Below are 22,803 nucleotides of genomic sequence, written 5' to 3'. Positions count from 1 at the left end.
AAATCATCTACATACACGACAACTTCATCTGTCTTATTCTTCCCACCTTGTAAACACAAGAGAGGTTAAACAGTTGCGTCCCAGAAGACGGAGCCACAGATCGACATTTGTGGACAATCCTTAGTAATTCGTATGGTTACTTTGCGATTATGAAGTCTTCTTGTGTCATCAGCCGAATGGTAGCTTCGTCTTATCGCAACGTTTCGATGAGTTTCGTACCTATTACCTTCGCTTCAAGATTTCATCATTGGAATACGCCTGAAATCACATACTTTGCGGTTGCTCATCTGTCATTCTACTACTCTCTCTGCAATCAGGACTATCGTACAGAGACTGTGGTACCTTCAGTTGCCTTAACCTGGCAAACATTGCAGGTCCCCAGGGGTTGTCAACTGCCCTCTGCAACGTCAATCATTATGGCCATGGCATATTTGTTTCTTGTGTTCCTGAAAACTCGCAATGCTTTGTTGATGGCATCATCAATAGATTTTCAGGGTCTGAAACCGAATTGCTGCGGGCTCAGGCCCCAAAGAGCTCTATAAGTCTGTAGGCACTTGTACAGTAGCATATCCTGGATCAAATGATTTAGGGAACTTCTGTCTGCTGTTTTTTAATATAACTGCTTTTGAGGTTTTCCAGACTGCAAGCATCGTTCAGTGACGTCAGAAATGGAGTAATCTGTGGCGCTAGTCCTTTGAGTCTCTCTGTTTGGATACCATGCTGGTCCAGGCGCTTTTCTGTACTCCATTTATGAGACTGCTAGCGCAAGTTCTTTTTGCACAGAAGGGCTAGTAACCACGGCAGTGTTGTACGTGATGTGTGTTCTTCTCTGAGAGTGACTGCATCGAAAATGTCGTCAGGAAACAATAACAGGAACTGTGCTGTATTTCTCCATCCCCTAGTCACCATGCCTTCATCCTACCTTAGCTTTTCCAGAACCAGTGGTGGTTTTATTTTTTCTGTTAATACCTTATATGCCCCCCCCCCCCCCCAATATACACTACTGGCCATTAAAATAGCTACACAACGAAGATGCTGTGATATGCAAATGATTAGCTTTTCAGAGCATTCACAAAAGGTTGGAGCCGATGGCGACACCTACAACGTGCTGACATGACGAAAGTTTCCAACCGATTTCTCATACACAAACAGCAGTTGGCCGGTGTTGCCTGGTGAAACGTTGTTGTGATGCCTCGTGTAAGGAGGAGAAATGCGTTCCATCACGTTTCCGACTTTGATAAAGGTCGGATTGTATCCTATCGCGATTGCAGTTTATCGTATCGCGACATTGCTTCTCGCGTTGGTCGATATTCAATGACTGTTAGCAGAATATGGAATCGGTGGGTTCAGGAGGGTAATACGGAACGCCGTGCTGGACCCCAACGGCCTCGTATCACTAGCAGTCGAGATGACAGGCATCCGCATGGCTGTAACGGATCGTGCAGTCACGTCTCGATCCCTGAGTCAACAGATGAGGACGTTTGCAAGACAACAACAATCTTCACGAACAGTTTGACACATTTGCAGCAGCATGGACTATCAGCTCGGAGACCATGCCTGCGGTTACCCCTGACGCTGCATCATAGACAGGAGCGCCTGCGATGGTGTACTCAACGACGAACCTGGGTGCACGAATGGCAAAACGACGTTTTTTCGGATGAATCCAGGTTCTGTTTACAGCATCGTGATGGTCGCATCCGTGTTTGGCGACATCGCGGTGAATGCTCATTGGAAGCGTGTATTCTTCATCGCCATACTGGCATATCACCCGGCGTGATGGTATGGGGTGCCATTGGTTACACGTCTCGGTCACCTCTTGTTCTCGTTGACGGCACTTTGAATAGTGGACGTTACATTTCAGATGTGTTACGACCCGTGGCTCAACCATTCATTCGATCCCTGCGAAACTCTACATTTCAGCAGGATAATGCACGACCGCATGTTGCAGGTCCTATACGGGTCTTTCTGGATACAGAAAATGTTCGACTGCTGCCCTTGCCAGCACATTCTCCAGATCTTTCACCAACTGAAAACGTCTGGTCAATGGTGACCGAGCAAGTGACAATACGCCAGTCACTACTCTTGATGAACTGTGGTATTGTGTTGAAGCTGCATGCGCAGCTATACCTGTACAGGCCATCCAAGCTCTGTTTGACTCAATGCCCAGGCGTATCAAGGCCGTTATTACGGCCAGAGGTGGTTGTTCTCGGTACTTATTTCTCGGGATCTATGCACCCAAATTGCGTGTAAATGTAATCACATGTCATTTCTAGTATAATATATTTGTCCAATGAATACCCGTTTATCATCTGCATTTCTTCTTGGTGTAGCAATTTTAATGGCCAGTAGTGGATTTTGTTGCGTTTGTGCTGTTATGGATGTGTTCCAATGTTGTTTGTGTGTGTCGTATAACTTCTGTTTTTATAGGTCTTTTGCTTGTGTAAGCATTTTGTCTTATTTATCTCTCTCTGTCTTTATATCCCACTGATACAGCTTCCGTTTACGTCTGGACTCTTGATTAAGTCTTGTTAATTCGCTCGTCCACGTTGTGGGCGTGCGTTTTGTACTGGTCGTTGTTGGTATGGATGTGCTCTGTGCGTTTTCGATTATTACTGGTAGCATGTGAATCGTGCAGTCCATGCCTCCGTCTACGGTGTTCACAAGATGTTGGCTGCAAACCTGAGTTATTTTAACAGGGTTTTCGCTCTTATTGAGTATAATTGTCACTGTTTTACAGTTTATGCTGCTAGTTATTATTACTCTCGATCATATTGAGCATCACAAATGACACTAATGTGAATGGTTAATGAAAATCACCACAGCTGCAGAATTACACATTTACTGTGTTACAACCGATTTTGTTCGTTTAACATGTTCATATTGCCGAGTTGTGTTAAATCATGGCACAAATGGTCTGGTTGTCGTATGTAATGTGAAGACCAAATCCAAGAACACTGATCATAAACATTTTGCCGAACGCCTGGTGGAAGTGTGACTGATCGGTTTATGTTCTGGTAAAACGTTTTCTCCGCAATGGTGACAGGGGCCCTTTTCAAACATCCGGTATCGTCTGGGACTGGTTTCTCGACCACCGGGATGAGCTGTCGCATCCCCCCTGGCCACCAGTCGCCAGATCTCAGTATTTATTGAACCTTTGTAGGCTACGTTGAGGAGAAGGGCGTGTGTCAGCTGTCAATTTCCATAGTCGTTACTTGAACTCGACACTATTTTGGAGGGAGAAAACAGTACAGAACCTTTAATTATCCATTCTAAGATGACTGGAAGCTGTTTTGAATTTCAACGGTTTCCTACACCTTCTTAGGCACAATAATGTGTTGTGTTTGTGGTGTTTCAATATTTTTGTCCACCCCGTGTACTTTCAAGCCCTCCTAATACCACAAGGGCTTATTCCATGTCCTCTACTGCAGTCATTCGTAACATCACAGAAGGTACATCTTTCTCGAATTTCAGAAATAATCAGAACCAGTTGCAGTCACTTAATAATGGAAATACGCCTGGCCGAGTGAGATACCTGTGAGATTATGCGAAAGGACTTGCTCGTGGCAAAAAGCGCAGGACATACCCGTTTTCAAGAAGTGTCGACGAACAGATGCACACGATTAAAGACCTATATCGCTGACGTCAGTCTGTTGAAGAGTTACGGAACATGTTTATGCTCACGTATTATGATGGTTTTGGAGACCGAAAATCTCCTATATAAAAAAAGTCAACATGTATTCCGCAAACAGAAATCTGCGAAACTCAGATCGCTCTGCTTCCCCGTGAAATCCAAAGCGCTGTTGAAAACGGTGCTCAGGTTGATGCCGTGTTCCTTGGCTTCAGGAATGCATTGGATACCGTCTCGCATTTCTGCACATAGAACTCAACAATTCGCTCTTTACGGAACAAAATCGACAAATGTAAAGGTAATTTCCAGACTACCCCAAGGAACTGTGACAGGGCAGTTACTGCTTCCAATTTATATACATGATCTAGTAGAATGCGCAGGAAGCTCTATAAGACAGTTCGCAGATGATGCGGTTGTCTAAGAAAGTTACAACGTCAGAAGACTGTTGCAAAATGCAGGAAGGGACGCGAAGGATCGATCGTTTGTGGCAGGAGTGGCAGTTCACGCTGAACGTAAATGACACGTAATACGCACAAGTAGACGAAGAAATCCACTAATGTGCGATTACGTTACTGAAGACAAGTAACTGGAAACAGAAACTAAAGTAAAACGTTACGGAGAGGACCGATCGTTGGTGGCAGATTGGCAGTTGACGCTGAACGTATATGACTCGTAGTGTGCACAAACAGACGAAGAAATCCACTACAGTACGATTACGTCACTGAAGACAAATCATTGTAAACAGTAAGTAGAGTGAAACACTTCGGAGTAACGACCTGGATCGGCCTAAAGTGGAATGACCACATAAAACAACTTACGGGAAAACCAGATGCCAGTGTGAGATTCTACAACTACGTCTACACCTACATGGATACTCTGCAAATCGCATTTAAGTTTCATCGAACCACCTTCACAATTTTCTATCATTCTAATCTCGTATAGCGCGCGGAAAGAATGAACATCTACAGGGTGGTCCCGAATTCATGGTACAAACTTTAATGGTAGGTGCAGGACATTGTAACAAGGATATATTGTATAGGAATGTATAGTCCCAGGTGACGCGGTGAGGCGTAAACAGGGGAAATAACGGCCGAAAGGAAAACGAAAGATTTTATTGAAATCGTTGTTGACAAGTGTCATGTTTACAGTAAGTGTTCAAAATTGCGTCCACCATGAGCGATACATGCTTGACAGCGTCGGTGCAGCGATTGGCGTACACGTTCAAAGATGCCTGGTATTTCACGCACACCTGCAGCAGCTACAGATATGCGAGCAACGAGATCCTCATCTGAGTCAACTGGAGTCTCATAAACAAGACTCTTAAGATGTCCCCATAAAAAGTAATCGAGGCAAGAGAAATCAGGAGATCGGGGTGGCCAAGGGACTGGTCCACCACGCCCAATCCATCTAGCACCAAACGTGGCATTCAGGTAATTCCGTACAGCAGTGCTGAAGTGTGCTGGCGCTCCATCGTGCTGAAACCACATGCGGTTACGAATGGCGAGCGGAACATCTTGCAGCAGTTCTGGTAACACTTCTTGCAGAAAAATAAGATAGCTGTCGCCACAGAGTCGCGTGGGTAGTAAGTATGGCCCAATCAAAAAGTCGTTCACAATACCAGCCCACACATTAATACCGAAACGTTGTTGATACGCATGTGGACGCGTTGCATGTGGATTATCTGTTGCCCACACATGGGAATTGTGCGCATTAAAGACACCCTCGCGTGAAAATGTCGCTTCATCTGTAAATAGCACATGACCTACGAAATCCGGCTGCAACGCACATTGCTGCAACAACCACTGGCAGAAGTTCACGCGAAGAGGATAATCTGCCGGATTCAATGCTTGTACTTTTTGAAAATGGAAGGGGTGTAAGCGATTTTCATTTAACACTCTGCATACAGTCTGATGACTCACATGTACGTCACGCGCAACAGTTCTTGTGCTTGACTCGGGTCTATCAGCCACTATGTTCAAGATGCGTTCTTCCAGTCTTGGAGTGCGTACAGCTCTTAATCGACCAGCGTCATGTCTGTTGACGTCGAACGTACCTGTTTCACAAAGTTGACGATGTAACCGTTGAAAAATTCTATGATCCAGCATTCGTCGATTAGGATACTCCGCGCGATACATTCGTAACGCAGCTCTGGCGTTACCATTTGCACGGCCGTACATGTAATGCATGTCTGCTTTTTCTGCATACGTAAAGTCACCCATCGTCTACGGCAGCACAATTGTGAATGGCGCTTGTCCCTACTGCGATACATCATGTTCATCTACTGCCCTCTACCGGCAGTGACACCAACCGATCACTCCATTTCTCTTTCCCCTGTTTACGCCTCACCGCGTCACCTGCGACTATACATTCCTATACAATAAATCCTTGTTACAATGTCCTGTACCTACCATTAAAGTTTGTACCATGAATTCGGGACCACCCTGTATATCTTTCCGTACGAGCTCTGATTTCCCTTATTTTATCGTGGTGATCGTTCCTCCCTATGTAGGTCGGTGTCAACAAAATATTTTCGCATTCGGAGGATTGGAATTTCGTGAGGAGATTCCGTCCCAACGAAAAAGTCTTTCTTTTAACGATTTCCAGCCCAAATCTTGTATCATTTCTGAGACACTCTCTCCCATACTTCGTGATAATACAAAACGTGCTGCCTTTCTTTGAACTTTTTCGATGCACTCCGTCAGTCCTGTATGGTAAGGATCCTACACCGCGCAGCAGTATTCTAAAAGAGGACGGAAAAGCGTTGTTTAGGCAGTCTCCTTAGTAGGTCTGTTACATTTTCTAAGTGTCCTGCCAATAAAACGCAGGCTTTGGTTAGCCTTCCCCACAACATTTTCTATGTGTTCCTTCCAATTTAAGTTGTTCGTAATTGTAATATCTAGGTATTTAGTTGAATTTACCGCTTTTAGATTAGACTGATTTATCGTGTAACCGAATTTTAACGATTTTCTTTTAGTACTCATGTGGATGACCTCACACTTTCCGTTATTTAGGGTCAACTGCCACTTTTCGCACCATTCCGATATTTCTTCTAAATCGTTTTGCAATTTTTTTTGATCTTCTGATGACTTTATTAGTCGATAAACGACAGCGTCATCTGCAAACAACCGAAGACGGCTGCTCAGATTGTCTCCCATTGGTAAAATCTTAATGAAATGTAAGTTATCATTAGACCGATTCTTGATTGCTGCTCATCATTGTGGGAACCTTGAATTAATAGGAGAGACAGAGAGGATCCAACGAAGTGCGGCTTGTTACGTTACGGGCTCGTTTAGAAGGAGTGAGAGCATTATAGAAATGCTCAACAATCCACGGAGGCAGGTGCTAAAAGAGATGAGGTGTGTATCACGGAGACGTTTACTAATTTTGAGAGAGTCCGCTCCGGCGGGAAGTGATGAACAACATATTACTTCCTCCTATATATAGATGCCGCAGAATGACCACAAGAAAATGCGAAAAATTAGAGGTAACGCTAATGTTTGGCAACAATAATTCTAGGCACGCATCATTCTATTGTAGAATGGTGTTGAGGGGCTGGGGGCAGACAGCGTTCAAGAAGTATCCTCCGACGTACACCTGACAATGGCTTGCGTAATATAGATGTAGATATAAATGTCGAAACCAACAGATGTCTCTTGAAATAGTGGAAGCCCTCCCTTTACTTCTCTCTGAATTCGTATACAGCGCACAAGACCTTGTAATCTTATTATTGTGTCTTACAGGCAATGTCTCGTACTGCCACTTCGGTTTTCGAAGTGTTCAGACACATCATACGTCGAGTGCCATGAATGTAGCGTGACTGTGGAACTGTAGCCGTTTCCCAGCACGGGTTTTCTTTACGAAACATATTTAATTCTGTAAATTTAAAAGAAGATCGTAGCACTATATCAATGGAGCCGCCGTAGCCATACGGCGAACAATTACGCCTCCCAAGACGGATGTAAAAATAGGGCACAAAACAAGTTAATATGGTGTACAATTCGCATTATTTTGAACTTATCGGTGAGGTCGTGGCTGTACACAACATAGCTAAAAATTCAGTTCAGCCACAAGTAACGCTTTACGAATTGCGTTCATCGCCAAAAAGATCTACATACAAAATTCTTCACTTCATGGAATACAGACAAAGCCAAACTTTATCCAAGCAAAACCCTCACTGTCCCTCTCTATACAGGGACAGAAATTTAACAAATTTCGAAAGACGGCATCAATTCGAATAATCGAGGAGACGGTCCTGAATGTCGACGAGCGGAGAAGGCATGTTTAGCGGGCACTAGTCGCCGGATGTTATCGGCAGTTTTAAGTGTCGCAGAGGGACTTTGTTAGTGCGATTCTACGCCGGCAGTTCTGATTGACGTACTGATCAGTCGTTATGATTTTCAGCTGGATTCTATGGTGATGTTGACCAAGGCAGTACTATAAATCGCTAGGCGCTTTGTGTCAGATCGGGAACCTAGAATTATCAAGCAGGTGTTTGTGAAAGACAGTATTTGGGTAGAGTTATTAAAGTGAGCGTAAACTAAGTATGGTCTGTGGAAAATGAAATATTTGTTTTTGTGTGTTTTTCCGACCTTCATGTCTTTGAACTCCGACTATTCTTTTGATAACCGATTAACATGGCACAGTGCACAACGAAAATATACTGAAGTCACGTTCTGGAGGACGGTGCTTCGAATCTCTGCTGCCCTTCAGGATTTGGGTGTTTCCGTGGCTTCCCTGAATCGCTTAAGGACACGGCCGATTTCCTTCCTCGCCCTTCCCCAATGTAGAGGCCAACAGCGTACAACAAGTGTGACCTCATGGGGAATACTGGTGCAGGGATCCTTCGGACACGCACCGCTATTGATCGGCGCCGCACAGCGAGGTGCTGCTATGACGCACAAGCCTTCAGCCGGCCACCGCCTCCCTAATGCTGGACGTTGCACTTCTATGCTGCTGGCTCACTGCACAAGCACCCGTCATGGTCGCACACTTGACGCATTGCTGACACTAGACAGCAGGCCGGAAGAAAGCAACAGCAGGCAACCTCCACCTTGCAGGGCCACTTAAAGTCAGCGCGTAGCCATGGGAGACTCGTAATCAGGAAGACGTACTCATATTTTTAGTGTGTTACCAAGGCCATATACGTAATATATGGAGGAAACGTGTAATACAGTTCTATCTCATTAACTTACGATGTGAAGATGCTATGAAACTTGATATTTGAACCTTTGCAACATTAACCAAGACACTAAATATTCATCACAGTTGATTTATCAGCTCCATTCAACTTCTGACTGGTTTGATGCTCCGGCCATAAATTTCTCTTCTGTGCCAACCTCTTCATTTTGCACTTCTTCAAATATTTGTTACATATACACCAATCTCTGTCTTCCCCTACAGTTTTTAGCTTCTATAGCTCCCTCATGTACCGTAAAAGTTATTCCATGATGTCTTAATACATGTCCTCTCATCCTGTCCGTTCTTCTTGCCAATGTTTTCCATGTTCCTCTCCTCGTCGATTCTAAAGAGAACGTCCTCATTTCTTATCAGTTAATTTTCAACACACCAAACGCTTCGATTCTATTTTTTTCTGATTTTCTCACAGTCCATACGATGCTATGCTACGAACGAACATCCTCAGAATTTTCTTCCTTCCGATGTTGGATACGAGTACGCTTATTTTGATCGGGAATGCCTTCTTTGTCTGTGGTACTTCATTTTTTATGTTCCCCTTGATTCGTCTGTCTTGCATTATTTTGCTTCCACGGTAGCAGAACATCTTTTCATCTACTTCGTTATTCCGTTTCGATAAGCTTATTGCTAATGCCTTTTCTACTGCTACTTATTCCTGTCTTTTTCCTTCCAGGTTACTCTCAATCCATTGCGTGTGCTCGTTAGACTGTTCATCCCATTCATGAGGCCCTACAATTCTTCCTCATTTTCAGGATAAAAGTATCACCAGTGAATCTTTTCATTCATAGCCTTATACCGTGGATACAAATCTCACTCCTGAGTCTACTTTTTATCTTCGTCATTGCTACTTCAATGTACTGACTGAACACAATGGGCGATAGGACTATTACTCCATTTTATACCTTCTGCAATCAGAACACTTTATTCTTAGTTTTCCATTCTTACTTTTCCCTACTGTTTCTTCTGATTTGTGTATTATCCGTCTCTTTTTTCTAGCTTATCTCTATTTCGCTGAGAATTTCGAACATGTTGCACCATTTTACAGCGTCGGCCCGTTTGTCTATGTCGATAAATCTTAAGAACTTGTCTTGATTTTTCTAGTCTTGCTTCTATTATGAAGAGCAATGTCAGAAATGCTTCTCAGGCGCCTATACTCGACAGTTACCTAACAGACCCCCAATCATCTTTTTCATTCTTTAATACATCGTACGTCCAGAAATTTCCAAGACTTGTTTTATTCCTAGCGTGTAAGCAAAGGCAGCTCAGTAACTATAGTGACCGCTTGAACTCATAACTGTAAACAACAGATGTGGATTCGACCAGCCAGTTTTTTCCCCCCTGAAGACCGTATATCCATACAATCAGACCAGTCAGTTACGAGCAGACAGTGTTAAGCAGTGGTCGAGCGGCGTAATGTTGCAGTGTTGTTGTTCACAAATCTAAATGGGGTGACATCTCTAAGTTAAGTATTCAAAACATCCTCCTGAATGTTCTGAAGAAGAGAAAAGTGTTTCGGAATTTTTCTTGCATAAATTGTGTCCAGAACACGAAGAATGACGCATTAATGTCTGCTATACCTTGACTGAATTAAAAAATACAGACAATTCTTTTGTGGAAAAGTCATACGTGGAACGATAATTGCTGTTATTAATACGAAACTACAACAAAACGACATTTACGTGAAGCATCAACGCTGTGACGACACAACCGACATTCAAGCCACTCTGGCGGGCCAGCTGAGCAGCATCCCACAACGGACTTTTCTGACAGATTCACGTGGCTGTATAAATGTTCTGCCCGCTGTACTCAGGTGACGGTGGGGGGGAGAGACTACGTAAAACTACTAAAACACAGAAATTTCCATCTTAACTTTTCTCTATTTTCTACTAACACAGACTCAAAACTTTTCCGACTTACGGGATTTATTATTCTTGTCAGCAACTTGGATGCATGGGCTGTTAAGCAGATTGTGCGGTAGTGAAGAAATGTGAGCTATACTTTCCACCTAATTTCGATTGTAATTGTTTATAATTCATGAAAAATAATCGTCCATAAAAGCGTTTCTTTGACAAATGAGGCACCGTGTCCCATCTTTTCGTGAAAGCGTAACATACTCACAAAGAAGAATGCTTCCTGTGATTTTTTCTCCGTGGCGCGTGAGAAGTACAGTCTCATACAGGTCAAAGTATTCCTCTGATCGCTGGTGTGACTTACACCGGACTTCCTCTAATTATTTAGGAACTGTAACAACGCTACTCTCAGTGACAAACGAAGCAAATCAACTTCCTATATATGCTACCACTGACCACTTTAGGAAACAATGCAGCCTGTGTGACTGCAGACACCTGTTAACAACCTACAAGCACCTTAACGGGTCAGTTACGCCTTATATCAGCACCTCATGGGGTGAAAAGCTGATGCGCTCTACGTGTTGTCCGATACAACATGACCATTGTAATATTACAGTGCTATAATGGACAACTATTGTATGAGGGTTAATCATGGTGGAGGAGGAGATGATAGAAACAGTATTTGCTCTGACGCTCTTTTGATGTTGGTATGTTCCCTCACACTCTTTTTCAACTTTCATTGGCATCTAGCGTAGTGTTTGCAACTTCGGAGATCAGTCGGTACAATATAGTCTGCTCCCTGTCGGGAAACTTGTAAATGACTACCCGGAGCATCTGGATCCTTAGAGCGAGCAGATGGTTTCGAGGCACTGCACAGCCCCGCAGACTCCGCAGTGAGCGGAACATACAGTCTATCTTGCGACTTGTTAGAATAAATGTGATTTATGCGTCAGATACCTAGTGTTCTTGTTTGTCCTTTGAGTGGAAATAAGGGCAGGGCAGTGGGTCCTCTAGCAGTAGTTGTATACTGGCGTTCAGCGTGTTAAATAGTGCATTGATCATATGGCAAACCTTATACAATGGAGACACACTAAATAGGTAGTGTGCTAACAAGGTAATTTTTTTGCAGAATAGTTAGGAAATTTAATAAACAAATCATCGGTTATCTGCACTGTGCTTGCAAATGTCTGTCTTGGATTTTTCCGGAAAAGCTCATACTACAGAAACGAATCTCATGCTTCAGTTTGCCAGGAAGATATGATCCCACCCGACAAACTCTCTAAGGTTATTCTGGCATATTTTCTGAATGCTTTGATACAATCAAGTTAAACTTTCTAATGGGTCGTTACAACGAAACTTCCTTTTAAAATGTTAAGTATGTATTCTCTCTGGGACCATGACAGATGGATTTAGATATCAAAAACAAATCAATCAACTACCCAAACATTCCTTTCACTGCAACATCAAGTACAGCGTAATTATTAAAATGTAAAACAGTACTACAAAAACGCACAACCTCAGAAGAGGTATCCTCCTATTGGAGAACCGTTGAATATATTTTAAGCTACCGAACAGAAATGTTTCTTTAAGGTAGTCTTTCAAATTGTTAAGTGTCACAATGCTTGTAGTTTGTGCAGCAATGCACAATGGATAGACGGTCTGAATAGAAAGCAGAATCTGGAAGATAAGCTGATGAGCCGGCTGGAGTGGCCGAGCGATTCTAGGCGCTTCAGTCTGGAACCGTGAGACCGCTACGGTCGCAGGTTCGAATTCTGTTTCGTGCATGGATGTGTGTGATGTCCTTAGGTCAGTTAGGTTTAATTAGTTCTAAGTTCTAGGGGACTGATGACCTCAGAAGTTAAGTCCCATAGTGCTCAGAGCTATTTTTTTTTTCTTTTATAAGCTGATGAGCCAAAACAACACTGTTGGTCCACCTTAGGAACGCAGTGTATCGGTCACGTCTCGGGTCAGCAGGTCAGTGGGAGTCGAGGTTTGACATGTGAGGCGGTGACGGTACAAGGTATCGGAGGCCTAGCTCTGAGAGCTCTGAGCGTTTCAGTCTTACTCCCGAAAGAGCGAGAAAAACAGCGGTTTCTGAAATAACATTCTATTAGCGTGTTTGCTACAGTGAATACTGTCTTCCCCGGTGCTCAGGGAACAGGTCGGGCTGCTCGCCCTGGCGTCAGCGATGACTGCCGGATACAGCACCCGAACAGTTTGCGTAGTGTGCGGCAGGTCGGGCACCCCGCCTGACAGGGAAGTAGCGCGGGGCGGCGGCGGGACACCGTGTAGCAGCCCGCAGATGCGCTGTTGTGCACTTGAAGGTCTCAGCGTACGCACAGCATATTTCGGATGGCGGCTGTCGTGAAGGCGGAAGCCCAAGGCTCCCTCAGCGTACGCCCAGGAAGGCGCTACACATACAGCCTGGGAGGCGGCACTCTGGCGCCCACAGCAAGTACAAGTTGGCAGCTCGTGGTCGGTCGGATAGACCCTTCATCAGAGGAGGGCCTCCTACAGCTGCACCTTTCATCGGTCACAGCTGCGGCCTGCTATGAGCAACGGCGTGGAGTGACGAACCACATCCATAGCTGGCAGGCTACAATCCAGTGGCTGAGGTCTTCAGACAAGAGGCAAAGCCGGCCCCTGCGACCTAGGGGTTCTAGCCGCTTCAGTCCGGAACCGCGCTGCTGCTACAGTCGCATGTTCGAATCCTGCCTCCGGTATGGATGTGTGTGACGTGCTTAGGTTAGTTAGGTTCAAGTAGTTCTAAGTCTAAGGGACTGATGACCTTAGATGTTAAGTCCCATAGTGCTTAGAGTCATTTGAATCATTTGAACAGGAGGCAAGCAGCACACCATGGTTCACCTGTAACTAACGAAGCTGTCATTACGTCGGGATTGGTGATGCATACACAGTGAGAGTGGCCTGTAGGAAACAGGGGTCTTCAATGCCAGATATCACGTCTTTATAGTAGGTGCTTTATAGCAGATTCGAAAGCAAGACGTAGTCAACCGGCCTGAGTAAAAACCCTAAGAGATTTTGGCCATATGTAAAATCAGTAGGTGGGTCAAAATCATCTATTCATTCACTCAGCGACCACACTGGCACAAAAACGAAAGAGATAAGGCCGAAATACTGAATTCGGTCTTCCGAAGTTGCTTCACCGCGGAAGATCGTAGCACTGTCCCTCCTTTCAATTGTCGTGCCAACGTCGAAATGGCAGATATTGAGATAACCGATCTCGGAATTGAAAAGCAGCTACAGTCGCTTAGTAGTGGAAAGGCGTCAGGACCAGATGAGATACCTATAAGATTCTATGAAGATTATGCGAAAGAACTTAGTCCCCTGGTAGAAGTAATTCATCATAAACCGCTTTAGTAATGAAAGGTACCTAACGACTAGAAAAAAGCGCAGGTCATTCCTGTTTTTAAGAAAGGCCGTAAGACAGATCCACACAATTATACAGGATGGTCCACTAATCGTGACCGGGCCAAAATATCTCACGAAATAAGCGTCAAACGAAAAACTTACAAAGAACGAAACCTGTCTACCCTGAAGGGGGAAACCAGATGGCGCTATGGTTGGCCCGCTAGATGGAGCTGCCATAGGTCAAACGGATATCAACTCCGTTTTTTTTTTAAATAGGAAGCCCCATTTTTATTACAGATTCGTGTAGTACGTAAAGAAATATGAATGTTTTAGTTGGACCACTTTTTGCGTTTTGTGATAGATGGCGCTGTAATAGCCACAAACATATGGCTCACAATTTTCGACGAACAGGTGGTAACAGGTAGGTTTTTTAAATTAAAATACAGAACGTAGGTACGTTTGAACATTTTATTTCGCTTGTTCGAATGTGATACATGTACCTTTGTGAACTTATCATTTCTGAGAACGGATGCTGTTACAGCGTGATTACCTGTAAATACCACATTAATGCAATAAATGCTCAAAACGATGTCCGTCAACCTCAATGCATTTGGCAATACGCGTAACGACATTCTTCTCAACAGCGAGTAGTTCGACTTCCGTTATGTTCGCACGACATTCTTCTCAACAGCGAGTAGTTCGACTTCCGTTATGTTCGCACATGCATTGACAATGCGCTGACGCATGTTGTCAGGCGTTTTCGGTGGATCACGATGGCAAATATCCCCACAGAAAGAAATCCGGGGACGTCAGATCTGGTGAACGTGCGGGCCGTGGTATGGTGCTTCGACGATCAATCCACCTGTCATAAAATATGCTATTCAATGCCGCTTCAACTGCACGCGAGCTATGTGCCGGACATCCATCATGTTGGAAGTACATCGCCATTCTGTCATGCAGTGAAACATCTTGTAGGAACATCGGTAGAACATTACGTAGGAAACTGGCATACATTACACCATTTAGATTGCCATCGATAAAATGGGGGTCAATTATCCTTCCTCCCATAATGCCGCACCATACGTTAACCCACCAAGGTCGCTGTTGTTCCACTTGTGGCAGCCATCGTGGATTTTCCGTTGCCCAATAGTGCATATTATGCCGGTTTACGTTACCGCTGTTGGGGAATGACGCTTCGTCGCTAAATAGAAGGCGTGCGAAAAATCTGTCATCGTCCCATAATTTCTCTTGTGCCCAGTGACAGAAGTGTACACGACGTTCAAAGTCGTCGCCATGCAATTCCTGGTGCATAGAAAAATGATACGGGTGCAGTCGATGTTGATGTAGCATTCTCAACACCGACGTTTTTGAGGTTCCCGATTCTCGCGCAGTTTGTCTGCTACTGATGTGCAGATTAGCCGCGATAGCAGCTAACACACTTACTTGGGCATCATCATTTGTTGCAGGTCGTGGTTGACGTTTCACATGTGGCTGAACACTTCCTGTTTCCTTAAATAACGTAACTATCCGGCGAACGGTCCGGACACTTGGATGATGTCGTCCAGGATACCGAGCAGCATACATAGCACGCACCCATTAGGCATTTTGATCACAATAACCGTACATCAACACGATATCGATACCGTCCGCACTGGAGGAATGTTACGTAATACCACGTACTTATACGTTTGTGACTATTACAGTGCCATCTATCACAAAGCGAAAAAAGTGGTCCAATTAAAACATTCATATTTCTTTACGTACTACACGAATATGTAGTAAAAATGGGGGTTCCTATTTTTTAAAAACGCAGTTGATATCCGTTTGACCAATGGCAGCGGCATCTAGCGGCCAACCATAGCGCCATTTGGTTTCCCTCTTCAAGCTAGACGAGCTTCGTTCTTTGTAGTTTTATCGTTTGATGCTTATTTCGTGACATATTTGGTCCGGACACCATCAATGGACCACCCTGTAGACCTATATTGTTGATGTCAATCTGTTGTAGGAATATGAAACTTGTTTTATGCCCAAGAATTGCGACGTTCTTGGAAAATGAATAGCTCCTCTATAAAAATCAACAAGGATTTCGCGCCGGCCGGTGTGGCCGTGCGGTTCTAGGCGCGTCAGTCTGGAACCGCGTGACCGCTACGGTTGCAGGTTCGAATCCTGCCTCGGGCATGGATGTGTGTGATGTCCTTAGGTTAGTTAGGTTTAAGTAGTTCTAAGTTCTAGGGGACTGATGACCACAGATGTTGAGTCCCATAGTGCTCGGAGCCATTTGAACCATTTTTTTTGAACGGATTTCGCAAACAGAGATCCTGTGAAACTCAGCTCTCCCTGTTCGTCCATCCGGTCCACAGCACAGTGGACAACGGCGCTCAGGCTGATTCCTTGACTTCGGTAAGGCATTTGACAACATCCCGCATTGCCGTTTTACGAAAAAAATACGAGCTTACGGAGTGTCGGAGCAGACCTGCGATTGGATTCAAGACTTTGTTACAGATAGGACTCAACACCTCGCTCTTAACGGAACTAAATCGACAGATGTAAAGGTAATATCCGGAGTACCACAGGGAAGTGTGATAGGACCGTTGCTGTTCACTATATATATAAATGATCTAGTAGAAAGCGTCGGATGCTCTTTAAGCCTATTCGCAGATGATGCAGTTGTTTATACCGAAGTAGCAACGGTAGACGATGGTAAGAATTTTCAGAACGACCTGCAGAGAATTGATGAATGGTGCAGACTCTGGCAGTTGACCCTGAACGTAAATAAATGTAACTTATTGCGCATACATAGGAAAAGAAATCCACTACTGTGTACCTACACTATTGATGACAAACAGCTGGAGACAGCGCCTGCCGTAAAATATCTAGGCGTAACTATCGAGAGCGACCTTAAGTGGAATGACCATATAAAAGCAGACACAAGACTCAGACTCATCAGAAGAATCTTAAGGAAATGTAACTCATCCACGAAAGAAGTGGCTTATAAGGCGCTTGTTCGTCCGATTCTTGAGTATTCATCTACCTGGGATCCCTTTCAGGTAGGACTGATAGAGAAGATCCAACGAAGAGCGGCGCGTTTCGTCACAGAGTCATTTAGCTGGCGAGAGAGCGTTACGGAGATGCTAAACAAACTCCACTGGCAGACGTTACAAGAGAGACTTTGTGCATTACCCCGGAGAGATTTACTCCTGAAATTTCGGGACAGCACTTTTCAAGAGGAGTCAAACAACATATTACTTCCCCCCACATACATCTCGCGTATTAACAACGAGGAGAAAATGCGAGAAATTAGAGCCAATACAGAGGCTTACCGACAATCATTCTTCCCACGCACTATTCGCGAGTGGAACAGGGTTGGAGGGATCAGACAGTGGTACCCTCCGCCACACACCATTAGGTGGCTTGCGGAGTATGATGTAGATGTAGATGTTAGGTGGCCGTTTGCTCTCGTTTAAACGAGGTGTCGTCAGTCCCGTCCGCACTGTGGTATCTCAAGTACAGACGGTTTTTCCTACCTCTGCGTTTATCTTCAGTGCTAGCACGCCGTGGCGAGGCAGAGATCAGACGTTCCATGTTATTACTCCGTATTGTAGAGTCTGCAGAATGACATTGTGGCTGCCGTCATACTGCACCATTTACGCACCCAGCTCTACCTCCGCTTGCCGTGTGAGGTACAGGCGTTGCCCTACTATTGCAATACTGATACTCTTCACGTGCTCTAGATTACGGTTGTGACACATGGCCTGAGCAGGACTTGGTTCTTTTGCCGCCTGTGTCACGTAATATCTTCGAAAAATTATTAGTGCATACGAATACAGCGTTGCTGTGCGACATCAACAGAGCAGCGATTTTGCATGGCATGGATTCGATAGTTTCTTTGTATGCACCAGATCACACGTTTCCAATAAATTACGGTCTGATGGCTTGTCGCCACGGAGTTGGTGCCCGACAGCGCCCCAGATGCACTCTATCAGGCAATTTTGGTGGCTAAGAGTTCAGCGTGAGTTTAATATCATGGTAATCAAACTGCTGTAGAACGTTTCCGGGCGTGTGACATAGGCAGTTAATCTGCTTGAAACTGTCATCGTCGTCAAGGTAGTTATCAAGCATGAAGGGATGCAAGTGATCCACAGCTGTCATGGTGCCTTCGACTGCTACATTAGATCCCATGGATGGCCAGATCAATGTTGGGGGCGCAGATGAATGTCCTCCACAGTATAACACTGCTCACGTTGGGCTGTGCCCATAGTGCAGTGCGGCTTTCGAGTAGCCGTTTGCCTGAACGACAACATATTTAGAGACGTAGTGTGACAATAAAAGTGGTTCATCCCACCGAACGGCACGTTTCGGTTAATACACGATTCAGTTTCGGTGAACCCGCCCCCCCACCGGCCTGCAATAGTAACTGACGATGTCATTGGGTCAACATGGGAACATATAGGGATCATTGCTGAACAGTCTACATCTACATCTAGGTGATTACTCTGCTATTCACAATAAAATGCCTGGCAGAGGGTTCAATGAACCACCTTCAAGCTGTCTCTCTACCGTTCCACTCTCGAACGGCACGCGGGAAAAACGAACACTTAAATTTTTCTGTGGGGCCAACAGAATGTTTTCGCAAACGGAGGAGAAAACTGGTGATTGAAATTTCATGAGAAGATCCCGTCGCAACGAAAAACGCCTTTGTTTTAATGATTGCCATTCCAATTCACGTATAATGTCTGTGACACTATCTCCCCTATTTCGCGATAATACAAAACGAGCTGCCCTTCTTTGTATTTTTTCGTGGCCACCCGTCAGTCCCACCTGATGCGGATCCCACACCGCACAGCAATACTCCAGAATAGGGTGGACAAGCGTGGTGTAAACAATCTCTTTAGTAGACCTGTTGCACCTTCTAAGTGTTCTGCCAATGAATCGCAGTCTTTGGTTTGCGCTACCCACGATATTATCTATGTGATCGTTCCAATTTAGGTTATTTGTAATTGTAATCCCAAAGTATTTAGTTGAATTTAGAGCCTTCAGATTTGTGTGACTTATCACGAAATCGAAATCTAGGGGATTTCTTTTAGTACTCATGTGAATAACTTCGCACTTTTCTTTATTCAGGGTCAACTGGCACTTTTCGCACCATACAGATATCTTGTCTAAATCATTTTGCAAGTCGTTTTGATCATCTGATGACTTTACAAGACGGTAAATGACAGCAGCATCTGCGAACAATCTAAGACGGCTACTCAGATTGTCTCCTATGTCGTTAATATAGATCAGGAACAACAGAGGGCCTTTAACACTTCCTTAGGCAACGCCGGATATTACCTCTGTTTAACCCGATGACTTTCCGTCTATTACTACGAACTGTGACCTGTCTGACAGGAAATCACGAATCCAGTCACATAACTCAGGCGATACTCCATAGGTACGCAGTTTGGTTAGAAGACGCTTGTGAGGAACGGTGTCGAAAGCCTTCTGGAAATTTAAAAATATGGAATCAATTTGACATCCCATGTCGATAGCACTTATTACTTCATGAGTACAAAGAGCTAGTTGTGTTTTACAAGAACGATATTATCTGAAACCGTGCTGACTATGTGTCAATAAATCGTTTTCTTTTAGGTACTTCATAATGTTCGAATACAGTACGTGTTCCAAAACCCTACTGCAAATCGACGTTAGTGATATAGGTCTGTAATTCAGCGAATTACTCCTACTTCCCTGTTTCGGTATTGGTGTGACTTGAGCAATTTTCCAGTCTTTAGGTACGGATCTTTCTGGGAGCGAGTGGTTGTATATAATTGCTAAATGTGGAGCTATTTTATCAGCATACTCTGAGAGGAACCTGACTGGTATACAATCTGGACTGGAGGCCTTGCCTTTATTAAGTGATTTAAGCTGCTTCGTTGCTCCAAGGATATCTACTCCTATGTTTCTCACCTTGGCAGTTGTTCTTGATTGGAATTCAGGAATATTTACTTCGTCTTCTTTGGTGAAGGAGTTTCGGAAAACCGTGTTTAATAACTCTGATTTAGTGGCACTGTCACCAGTGACTTCACCGTTGTTATCGCGCAGTGAAGGTATCGATTGCGTCTTGCCACTGGTGTGGCCTCCGAAACACTGGGCAGGCACCACCCTTGTACTCTGTCGTCAAAACTGCCACAGATCGGCGCCAGTCCTGCTGCGCAGAGCGTGCATCCAACCTCCTCGTTCTGTGATGAGGCGTGTATGTTCAGTAGCTTATCACCGACTTGCGTTTCAACGCCCGTTAGTCACTTTACATAGATGCTCACGATAGTAGCATGCAGACAGCATCGCCATTTCCGAAACTCTCGTTCCCAGGTATCAGCCAGTAACACTCTACTCTTTGTCAAACCAACTTATGTCAGTGTATAATATCCCAGTTGCTGCCACTATTTGTCGTTAGACTGATGATTTTTGGTTTGTGGGGCGGTGTGCGGTCATCAGCGTCCATACGAAGTCTCAAGTTTTACACACTCCATTTTTTTTACACGGTCCCATCTAGCCACTGTCACGAATGACGATGATGATGAAATGATGAGGACAACACAAATAACCAGTCCCCAGGCAGAGAACATTCCCTTGGCGTTAGAATGATTTCCCACTCGTCTCTGCTACGTTTATATACATTGGTGTGCAAAACTTTAGGACGAAAGTAAGTCTGGCGTCATGTGTCACTGTCAAGTAATATAGCTCAACTGGACCACATATAGAGAGAACTGCTACGATATAGTACAGAAGGTAACTGAAACAAAACGCAATAAGACGAATAAAAATGACACTTTTATTCAAAGACAATAAGTACACCGAAGTCACCGCAGTTCATTATAGTCCCCTGGACATTACAAACGGCTGGACATCTTGATCAACACAGATGATAATGCATGTTCCGCTAAGTGTTGTCATGTTGGCCAGAAGGTTGGTTAGGCGTTCTTGTGGTAGGCTGTTCCATTCCTCCTCCAGTGCGGCTAACAACTGCTCGAAGAAGAAGCGGGCAGGCCGCTCTATTTGGTGAATATCTCCTCTTTCCAAGAGCTCCTCCACCTGCGCTATTCGATACAGTCACGCATTGTTATCCATCAAAAAACAGCACGAGTACGAGTAGGACTCGCACCCCGAGCGTTCCGTTCAATCTTAATTGTGTACATAGATAGTTCATCTATAACTTTTGATTAGTGGATTTGTATCAAAATATGTGACATAAATTGCTGTATCGTTTGAGTGCATTGAATTGGAAGCTTAAATTTTTTACACCTCCAAGGGAAAGTAAATCTTAGTACTTGAAATAAATTTCAACCTCATAGCTCTACCCGTTCCTGAGAAACGGGCACATGGGGAAGAAGCACAGCCTCACAATAACTTTGACCAGTGAGTGTACCGTGTTTAAGGATGTGGAGGTCGGTATGACAACAACAACATGAATCACCAGAGAGTAACACCTGGAGCACCAAAACGATCGTTTTCGAAAATATTCCTGGGTGCATTACGTGTTCCCACCTCTCGTCGTATGTGGGTGCTAAAGCACATAAACTTAAGAAATGTCATGGAAATGGAAATGAGCGTTGGCGTCATTGCCCGGGAGGCCCCTTACCGGGCAGGTCCGGCCGCCTTGGTGCAGGTCTTATTACATTCGACGCCTCATTGGGCGACCTGCGCGCCGGCTGGAGATGAAATGATGGTGAAGACAGCACAACACCCAGTCCCTGAGCGGAGAAAATCCCCGACCCAGCCGGGAATCAAACCCGGGCCCCTTAGAACCGCAGTCCGTCACGCTGATCATTCAGCAATCGGGGCGGGCAAGAAATGTCCTGATACCAGTGGAATAAGAAAGTATAAGACATGTTCAAGGAAAATATAGTCTCTAGAGATTTGAATGTGTTTGGTGACGAGCCAGAGGTTTATAAACAGCTGTAACTTAAAGAAAACAACAGCCACGATCTAGAAACCCATAACAATATTTTACTGATTACAAAAGTCGAAGATCACAGAGACATTTGACCTCAAAAATGTATATGAGAGGCGGAAAAGGAGACCGCATGATACCCAGAAACGGGAAGACATTAAAATACGCCAGAAACAATCGGCCAAGTCACAGGCGCGTTTGAAAGTAAAGTATGATGGTTACGCATAAATCATAATAGGAGTATTTTTGAATCAGAGCGATTATTTCGCAATGGAAGGCCTCTGGGCCTTATGTTTAAACAGAATGTTCGTTTGGTGCCACGAACATACTGAGAAAGGTTGTTAATATGCTGGGTCGTATCTGCGTATAAGGATTCTGCCTCGCTGAGCGCAGCGTGTAAGTCGCGGCCGCACGTAGCGAATGCGGGCAGGGTCCTCGCCTCTGCTCAGCTGGCGGTTGAGCGGTGGCCGGGCGACGCCGGCTGGCGGCTCGCTTCCGCTGGGGGCAGCGTGGGTGTTTCGCAGAGCGGTCTTGATGTTAGCGCGCGGTAGCCATTAAAAACTTTCAACCTGCATTGTACTTACCTGCGCATGTGCAGCGCGAACCAGACTGAGCGCATGGAAAGCTCGAGGTGTCAACTGAAAGAGAATTTGGTTATAAATCCAATTATATAAGAGATAAGATCTGAAAATGACATATGAGATACAGAGACAAATAGACTGGAATATATTAACGCACTAAATGATTTATAACTTTTGAAATATTCATCCCACAAAAAGAGAATGAGCAATCAATTTGTAGGACTTGATAAGAACTACTTAGATTATCATTAA

The sequence above is a fragment of the Schistocerca serialis genome, chromosome 4 (assembly GCF_023864345.2).
Source record: "Schistocerca serialis cubense isolate TAMUIC-IGC-003099 chromosome 4, iqSchSeri2.2, whole genome shotgun sequence".
In the NCBI taxonomy this organism is placed as follows: Eukaryota; Metazoa; Arthropoda; class Insecta; order Orthoptera; family Acrididae; genus Schistocerca; species Schistocerca serialis.
Note: the sequence above shows the minus strand (reverse complement) of the source record.